General features: G+C 39.4%; 1 long non-coding RNA gene across 1 annotated transcript; it reads right to left on the minus strand.

The window, feature by feature from the left end:
- Positions 1–223: 223 nt before the first annotated feature.
- Positions 224–9967, minus strand: LOC138974228 (uncharacterized). Its single transcript, XR_011458348.1, has 2 exons — positions 9581–9967; positions 224–396 (listed from the first exon to the last, which is right to left on the minus strand). It is a non-coding gene; the product is annotated as an uncharacterized lncRNA (long non-coding RNA).
- Between the last annotated feature and the right edge of the window lie 429 nt (positions 9968–10396).

Consider the following 10396-nt stretch of genomic DNA (forward strand, 5'->3'; position numbering starts at 1 on the left):
AAGTTGTGTTTTGGTGCATTTTTCCTGATAAAATTGACGTGAATTACACGTCGACACAACGTGAATTTTTGGTTGTGGTTGTGGTTTGGTTTGATTTCGACGTGAATGCAACGTTGAGAGTGAATGTAGGTTTTGGTAAATGTATCCACGCACACACACCAACTTTCACACTCAGTAACAGATCATAAGGACTATAATTACATGTAACACCATAAACTCAAGATACGATCAACAATTTTATTTCATAACAAAAACATGCATATTATGTTGCGGAGAAATTAAAAATGCACGCAGCTTAGCAGGGCAACAGCACAGCATATTCAATCGATTTCATTCTTTGTCCTGGTGGTCCTCTTCTCCCAGGCAGTCCTCGATGCGCCTCTTTGATGCTGGTCGCTAAACAAAGCAAAGACAGCACATTGATATTAGTGACACCATATATATACGAATCCCACACACACACACACACACACTCACACACAAACTCACACTAGCGCGTCACCTTATTCCCACTACTATGAGTTATACACAACTACAATAAGCGATAAACGTTTCATATGCTGATCAGGATGCAATGAACTTTGACACGCTCCAATTAAAGCCAATTATAGGGGCCGGTGTCCGTCTCTCTCCTTGAGGATAAAAGGGCTCACAGCCTTTTCAACATTGTTATCAAAATCAAAGTCTTTCGGTAACCTGGAAAGCTCCTCGGAGCTAGTACTGTCTCAATTATCCACCGATCGCCGTAGGTCGAAGTTGAAGACTATCAAGTGTATGCATGTTGTAGAGGTGGGAGGTGCACAGAAAATGGAAGCAATCATTACAATCAAACTTTGTTTGTTAAATACACTACTCTTTGTCATCGGAAACTAAAAGTTATTTGGTTTTGGCCTTTTTTTCACAGATTATACATTGTAAATGAAAAAAAGCAAAATGAAGCAATACCAAATAAAAACAAAATGTTCAGAAACATACATGATACATGGGTAGTATCAAAACGGTTGGTTGGTTGGTTAACCTAAGCTTAACGTCCTCACAGAAACTAGTGCCAATTAGGGACATGAAGTGGTTATATGCTGGGACAAAACGGTTGGGAAAAAGGAGAACTTTAAAGTTGCCATCAAGCAAGAGAGGGATGGGTGGTTTCAACTTGCAAGGGTAATAAGAAAGCAGTGAGAGAGACAATTAAGGGCGACATGTGCGATCAAGTTGAATTTGAAAGTCCAGCACCTATAATTACAAGTTTTCCACGTTATATTTCCAGTGTTATCCATGCCAAGAAGGTTCCTTTTTTTCCAACCTTCATCTGTCCGACACGTGCGATCTCACTTTTTCAGTGAGTTATTTTTTCCCTTTAACATCTGGTTGCCAGACTTCCGTCAACCTCTTGTCAAATTTCACACTGTGATTCTCACGTATCTGATCGCTTCTTTAAGAGCACTTGACAGTGTCCAGTCAATCACTTCTTTCAGACGGGTCATAAAATTGCAAAGGCACCTAAATGCCCCGCTCCTGTACAAACTGTGGGGGGGGGGGGGGGGGGGGGGGGGGGGATCTTAGATTGAGAGGAGACGGAATGCATGGAACGGAATTATTATGAATCGTTTTGTAGTTTTTGTGTCTGGGGCATGTAAACAAATCAAAAATGAGCAAAATTCTGAGAGAAAAACGGGAGCTTTATCAAAGCAAATTTGTTTTACAGTTGTTGTGATTATTTAACGACAAGAGGAGACACAATACAATTTGTTATACTTTTGATTTCTAAGAGTTGAAATCAATTACGCAGATATATTATAAGTCTACAAAGCCATGACGGTGCCAAAATAGCATGATAGCATTTTTGAATATTTCACTAATCAGAGCAGCAGAATTCTAACTTCATTAAAAAAATCAATCTAATAAAAGAATTTAGTAAGCACTGAAGGCATCGTGATCATTAAAAAATCTCACAACTTAAGAACATCATACCTCTGCATAAATTACGCTTATGCAGTATGTTTCTTCCGATTAATGCAAACACTTTTTTTTGTCGCAGAGCAGGGACCCGGCATTGATACCGTCACCTGAAAATCAGTGGCTGTGTTGTAAGACCTACATTTTGTAATTGACAATGACTTGAAAAGGCACGTGTCCTAAGCATATAGGAAAGGTAATACATGTACACTCAACGGTGTCTTTTGCACACTGCTATCTGACAAATTATTTAGAGCGGTCATCAGAAGCAGGCGACGATAGTCGAGTGATTTATTACCCACGGGGGGTTGAGGCTGCAGACAATTAACTGTGAACTGAGAAGGGGTAAGCGGTGGGGGCGGAGGGGGTTAAAAGGGGGAGGGAGTGGGGTGGCAGACATAAAATAATGAAAACTTGTTACGGTCCGACTTTGGGTTTGGTGTGTGTTGGCTACGCTGATGTCTCAAGTAGACTCACGTTCATAAGGGGGTGGGTAAATCAACATGGTCGGCAACTTTATGATCCAGGTCGACAAAAGACAGTCAAGTGTGTAATTAGCCAATCAGTCAGATGACATCAAGGTGTCAAGTTCTGAATTCTTCTCATACCACCGTTCCGACTTCATCTCTCGGACAAAAGTTGGACAACCAAGTTTTGGAAGAAATTTTCAAGGAAGAATGACATCACAGGTTTCTGGAAAGCAAGGATTCGGGACAAAAGAAAGAATAACTGACACTATAACACACACACACACACACACACACACACACACACACACACACACACACACACACAAACACACACACAGGCACGAACTCAAACAAACACACTGGCACACCACACACACACTGACACCACACACACACACCGACACCACACACACACACACACACTCACACTCACACACTCACGCACGAACACACACATACAAACTTGCGCGCGCGCGCACTGATTTCTAAACAACAACAACAGTAAGCAGTGAACGATGCATATGCTAATCATGAGGCAAGAAATGAATGTGGCAAGTTTGATTCAACTTTGACCCGCTCTAAATCCCACGTTGTACACAGTCTGTCTCCCTGAGGATAAAAGGGCTCACAGTTTCCAAAACTTGTGATCAAAATCAAAGTCTTTCAGTAACCTGGAAAGCTACTTAGAGTGCTGTCTCAATTATCCCCCTATCGCCGTAGGTCGAAGTTGAGGACTATCAAGTGTATAGTGAGGGGTAGGGGGAGGGTGGAAGGGAATTGTTACGACACGACTTTGTCGTGTAAAAGGAAATGATGGGTGGCACGCGGATATCCGTGGGATGTTCAGACATGGAAATTGCTCAAAATAACGATTATCTATTAAACTCATAGCTCATGGATTTCCATTAAGTACTTTTACCCCGCGTTGTACTTGAAGTCCGAAAACGATCGTTCAATAGTCCAATTACATATTTCTGCCCCTTTTCCCGTTTAACCCCCAAATAACAACAACTACAACAAAGACAGCAAGAGCGACGACGACGACAACAAAATGTTGGAACCAAATTGAAATCATTGCAAACAAGACACCAGTAAATGTCGGACACCTACATGGTGGTTTTCAAGTTCCTCATTTTGTTACATGTCCCCATACAACACTTTACCTATTGATTTTGTTATTTGGTTAGTTAATTTGAAATTAATGTTAAAGTTCCTAATTTGTTATCTAAATTTCGCCATAACGCATTTATTAACTCATTCATTTATGAACTTATTTATGTATCATTTCCCTATTCGTCTATTTGTTTATTCTTTTATTTCAGTTATTTCGGCATGTAGGTATTTCGGTTGTAAGCAATTCAGTTATAATAAAACAAATTCACCCATTATTAGAAAGGAGAAAACAAATTGGAATGTCGGGTGCACATTCCAAGTTGATCCCTTTTTTAACTAAAAATAGCGCGCGTTATTACTAACAATGCTCTTTTTCAAGCTTATAAAATATAAAGCCCACATGTTAAAATACCTTGACAACTACAAAGTGGGAAATTACAACGACGGTCAACAGTCAGATTTATATATTGCTTGCAAGCCTGTCCGCCCTGTATCCAAGATATCCCCCATGCACTGGCATGGTCCTAAGAGGACACACTTATTACTCAACAGTAAATTCCAGTAAGCCTTTAGTCGGACTCTGTCATTTTTATGTTTGTGAATGTCACAGAAAAAACCCACAACTCCCAAGATCACGGAAGCATGATTAACCATTCAGTCAATTCAAGGGAATGCACGCTGAAAACGTCCGCTTTCATTTCACCTAAGAGGGGGAGGAAGGTGTTTTGTTAATTTTCTATTGCTGGTACTCGCACGTGTCCAAAGTGTGTGGGAAAAAGAACAAGTCGCGTAAGGCGAAATTACTACATTTAGTCAAGCTGTGGAGCTCACAGAATGAAACTGAACGCACTGCATTTTTTCCCAATGACCGTAGTCCGCCGCTCGTACAAAGGGCGGTGAAATTAACGACCCTGTTTAGCGCGGAAGTGGTTGCGCTCTGTTGCATAGCACGCTTTTCTGTACCTCTCTTCGTTTTAACTTTCTGAGCGTGTTTTTAATCCAAACATATCATATCTACATGTATATGTTTTTGGAATCAGGAATCGACAGGGAATACGATGAAATTGTTTTTAGATCGATTTCGAAAAATTAATTTTAATCATAATTTTTATATTTTTAATGTTTAGAGCTTGTTTGTAATCCAAATATAACATATGTATACGTTTTTGGAATCAGAAAATGACGAAAAATAAGATGAAAATGTTTTTGGATCGTTTGATAAAAAAATAATTTTAATTACAAGTTTCCGATTTTTAATGACCAAAGTCATTAATTAGTTTTTAAGCCATCAAGCTGAAAGTCCGGCCTTCGTCGAAAATTGCTTTGCCAAAATTTCAATCAATTTGATTGAAAAATAGTGGTTTCGCTGTGCTGCATAGCACGCTTTTCTGTACCTCTCTTCGTTTGGTTTAAACTGTTTTATTCAACGTTTGTGCATTATTTACAAATAAAAAACGCATATAGAGTAAACAACACAAGCATAATGCTTATAGTGGTGTTTACAGTTTTCTAGAAAAATACATATAAATGGCGGCTATTGTACAGTTTAAATGAAGAGCAAGCAAACATGAAAAGAAAATTGAATGAAAAATGTACATCAAAACAAAAATCCGTTTAAGAATACATATATTATATTTTTCGTTTTAACTTTGTGAGCGTGTTTTTAATCCAAACATATCATATCTATATGTTTTTTTGAATCAGGAACCGACAAGGAATAAGACGAAATTGTTTTTAAATCGATTTCGGAAATTTGATTTTGATAATAATTTTTATATTTTTAATTTTCAGAGCTTGTTTTTAATCCAAATATAACATATTTATATGCTTTTTGAATCAGATAATGACGCAGAATAAGATGGAATTGTTTTTGGAACGTTTGATCAAAAATATAATTTTAATTACAAGTTTCCGATTTTTAACGACCAAACTCACTCATTAGTTTTTAAGCCACCAAGCTGAAATACAATACCGAAGTCCGGCCTTTGTCGAAGATTGCGTGGCCAAAATTTCAATCAATTTGATTGAAAAATGAGGGTGTGACAGTGCCGCCTCAACTTTTACAAAAAGCCGGATATAACGTCATCAAAGGTATTAATTGAAAAAAGGAAAAAAAATGTCCGGGGATATCATTCCCAGGAACTCTCATGTAAAATTTCATAAAGATCGGTCCAGCAGTTTAGTCTGAATCGCTCTACACACACACACGCACAGACACACACAGACACACACAGACACACACAGACACACACACACACACACACACACACACACACACACACACACACACACACACACACACACACACACACACATCACGACCCTCGTCTCGATTCCCCCTCTATGGACATTCTGTGAGTTCGACAGCTTGACTAAATGTTGTATTTTCGCCTTACGCGACTTGTTTTTTGCTGTATGTTTCTCTCTTTTTCTTTATTTTGTCTTATATGTCTGTAATGAACATTTTAAAATGAAGAGGAAAAACACTACCCACGATCCTCTCAACGAAACAGTACATTAAAAAACCTGCGCACGCGCAAACACACACAAACACAACTTTTCGAGAAAACATTGGCTGCATTTTTTTTTTACTGGTGAGCGTACCCTAAAAAGAAATCCAACATGTGTTGTCCATATGATTTGCCCGTTCGGTTTTCTTTTGTTCTCATACGCGAGATGTCTCAAGAGGACCCATTTTGGCAAAGTTTAGAGGAGGGGGGAGCATGTCCGTAATTTTATTATCCAAGTGAACAAACGATCGACAAAAGCCCGACAAAAGACTGCCAAGTGCCGTAAATGAGTCAGGTAAGATCAAGGTGCGATTTTTGACTTGTACTTCATACCAGTTTTCCTCGCCTCTTCTCTCCTTAACAAAGGTCTAGCAACAAAGTTTGGGGGGTGTAATCTCATAAGGAGTGACATAATATCACATGCGAATATGAGGGAACGAGACAGAAGAATGAATAAAACAGCCGCTATTACGCTATCTGTGTTGTGGCTGGAAGAAAAAAGAACAAGTCGCGTAAGGCGAAAATACAATATTTAGTCAAGTAGCTGTCGAACTCACAGAATGAAACTGAACGCAATGCCATTTTACTCGTAGCATCGTCAGGCCACCGCTCATGGCAAAGGCAGTGAAATTGACAAGAAGAGCGGGGTAGTAGTTGCGCTAAGAAGGATAGCACGCTTTTCTGTACCTCTCTTTGTTTTAACTTTCTGAGCGTGTTTTTAATCCAAACATATCATATCTATATGTTTTTGGAATCAGGAACCGACAAGGAATAAGATGAAAGTGTTTTTAAATTGATTTGGACAATTTAATTTTGATAATAATTTTTATATATTTAATTTTCAGAGCTTGTTTTTAATCCGAATATAACATATTTATATGTTTTTGGAATCAGCAAATGATGGAGAATAAGATAAACGTAAATTTGGATCGTTTTATAAATTTTTATTTATTTTTACAATTTTCCGATTTTTAATGACCAAAGTCATTAATTAATTTTTAAGCCACCAAGCTGAAATGCAATACCGAAGTTCGGGCTTCGTCGAAGATTACTTGACCAAAATTTCAACCAATTTGGTTGAAAAATGAGGGCGTGACAGTGCCGCCTCAACTTTCACGAAAAGCCGGATATGACGTCATCAAAGACATTTATCAAAAAAATGAAAAAAACGTTCGGGGATTTCATACCCAGGAACTCTCATGTCAAATTTCATAAAGATCGGTCCAGTAGTTTAGTCTGAATCGCTCTACACACACACACACACACACACACACACACACACACACACAGACACACACACGCACATACACCACGACCCTCGTTTCGATTCCCCCTCGATGTTAAAATATTTAGTCAAAACTTGACTAAATATAAAAAGAAAGAATACCGTCCAACTAACACGAAGAAGAATGGGAAAAAATCTTAAATAAAGGGAGAGGTACAAAGGTTGCGATTCATCTCGGCTAGATATTATTCACGATTTTTGTAAACATACATGTAGTAAGCCTATACTCGCATCAGACACATATTTTACATGTATCAGCATCCTACATTTTGTCCGTGTCTGCCTTCTGGCCGGGTTTGCGATTTCTACATATTATATTCATGTGTTCTTCTCTCTGACAGTGCGGGCTCAACTTTTACAAACGGGAAAATATGACATCAAATAACGCTATCAAATATCGGAGAACAGCCACACAAGCGAATGCTCTCAAGAATATGTAAACCAATGTTCATCAAAATCCGTCAGGTAGCACACACACCCACACACACCCACACACACACACACACACACACAGTCCGAGTGTGTCATTACTTGAATGGGGTGTGCACGTTAAAGATCCCACGATTGACAAAAGGGTCTTTCCTGGCAAAATTGTATTGGCATAGATAAAAATGTCCACCAAAATACCCGTGTGACTTGGAATAATAGGCCGTGAAAAGTAGGATATGCGCCGAAATGGCTGCGATCTGCTGGCCGATGTGAATGCGTGATGTATTTTGTAAAAAAAATTCCATCTCACACGGCATAGATAAAAAATCCCTGCGCCTTGAATATGTGCGCGATATAAATTGTACAAAATAAAAATACAAAAATAAATAAATAAATCCCTGCGCTTAGAACTGTACCCACGGAATACGCGCGATATAAGCCTCATATTGATTGATTGATTGAATCAGTGAATGTGAAAAGACTATGGGTAGTCGTCTAAGACAGGTTAAAATCAGTCTAACGAATGACTACACAAACCTGCATGTGTCAGGTTTTAATTTTTGTTTGTTTGTTCTTTCTTTATTTTGTTTTGTTATTTCGTACGTTCGTTGATAAAATGCCGTCCCAACCTGCCGCCCACACACACACACACACCACACACACACACACACACACACATTATAATCCCCCCTCCCGAATCCCCTCCCCCATTCTCCACCCGATAGCTCCTCTTTGTCTCACTCTCTCCTCCTTACAAATAACAATTTGATACGTTCATCTTTAATCCACCCCCCTCCCCGAATCACCTCCCCATTCTCCACCCGATAGCTCCTCTTTGTCTCGCTCTCTCCCCCGGTGTGACGTTTTCATCTTTCGCCGTGTTGATATTTCGCTTCTCGGCCTCGTTGAACTAGTATAAACTCTACACTGAACAAAAAAACACCCTACGATAGTACTGATGAGCGACCTTGTGTACCTTACATTCATGGGGTCAAATTTGTCCAACCAATTTGTTTTATTTAACTTAGAAATTTGATTCATCCTAAAATGTTTCCTTCTTACTCAAGGGACGTAACCACTCAGTACACGTTTTCGAAGAATTAGATTTTGGGGTTGAAATCTATTAAATTTTACCACCAATTTTCTTCACATGCAAGAAACTGACATGCTTTTCGTCCTTAAATAATTTCACTTCTTAATTTTACCAGGAAACAACATTTCAGTCTTGAGTATATGTCGAGGGGGAAATATGTACACAGGCGAAAGATTGAAATCGTGACACCGGCAGGGTATCTCGGCTGCCTACTTGAGTGAGTAACAGAACAGGTCGACAAAAGACAGTCAAGTATGTAATGAGCCAATGTGTCAAGTTCTGAATTCTCCTCATACCACTGTCCGCTGGGCAGATTCACTTGAACTTGAAGCAGCTTGTCTGGATACATCGTCCTCCCTCAAGATCGTAAAATGCCCAATTAAGTACTTGAGATATCAATGGCCGCCCCCGCTTTCAGTCTCATGCACTGAGCTAGTCTGATTAAACAGCTTTCTAAAGGTTGCGTCCGTCTATGTGAAACGTGTTTTTCCTTTGTGTTCCACTGCTTGTGACCCATTGTTTCGCTATACTGACTTCAAAAGTTGAGTCTAAAAGAATGTGTATCCCTTGAACTGAGTTAGGGCTGACATTGTGACTATTGGAAAGACCCGCCATCTTTGGCCGGTCCGTTTCCAATCATGGTCTCGACAATCAAGTAATCTGTGCATGTGTACATGGAGTACAATAAGTGATAACGTCTCATGTGGAACAACTGAAAACAACTTACCTTCGAGTTGATTACGATGAATATTTTAGTCCTGAAAGTGTTCATCAAAGTTGAAAACCAAATTTGGGATACACAAAGTCGACCGTGGCCATCACCGGAGAACACTGTCGGTTAGTAACGCGTCTTTTTTTGGGAGGGAAAGTTTCGCACTCGCAAATCCATTTAACTCAGCAAATTCCTTGAAACAATATGCATTTATGTTATACTCTTTTCGTCTTACACAATTAGTGAACCTCTATGTTTGACCGAACATTAATTGAATAGAATATTACGAAACTAAAAATGCAGGTGAAAAAACCGAAATGATTGACAAAGTTTCGACGTTGTCTCTCTCTGTCTCTCTCTGTCTCCCTCTCTCCCCTCTGTCTCCCTCTCTGTCTCTCTCTATCTCTCTCTCTCTCCCTCTCTGTCTCTGTCTGTCTGTCTGTCTGTCTGTCTGTCTCTCTGTCTGTCTGTCTCTCTGTCTGTCTGTCTGTCTGTCTATCTCTCTCTCTCTCTCTCTCTCTCTCTCTCTCTCTCTCTCTCTCTCTCTCTCCCCCGACCCCCAGCCCCAATTTTTGGAAGGTTAGAAACTAGAGGACGTACATTTCTGTACAGTCACCATAAAATCTTCATTATGAATGCAAAAATGTTAACAAAATCGGCAAACCATAAAAGAACATGAAACAAGTCGCGTAAGGCGAAAATACAATATTTAGTCAAGTAGCTGTCGAACTCACAGTTCTAATGAAACTGAAGGCAATGCCATTTTTCAGCAAGACCGTATACTCGTAGCATCGTCAGTCCACCGCTCATGGCAAAGGCAGTGAAATTGAC

Source organism: Littorina saxatilis, linkage group LG8, assembly GCF_037325665.1.
Source record: "Littorina saxatilis isolate snail1 linkage group LG8, US_GU_Lsax_2.0, whole genome shotgun sequence".
NCBI classification, from domain to species: domain Eukaryota; kingdom Metazoa; phylum Mollusca; class Gastropoda; order Littorinimorpha; family Littorinidae; genus Littorina; species Littorina saxatilis.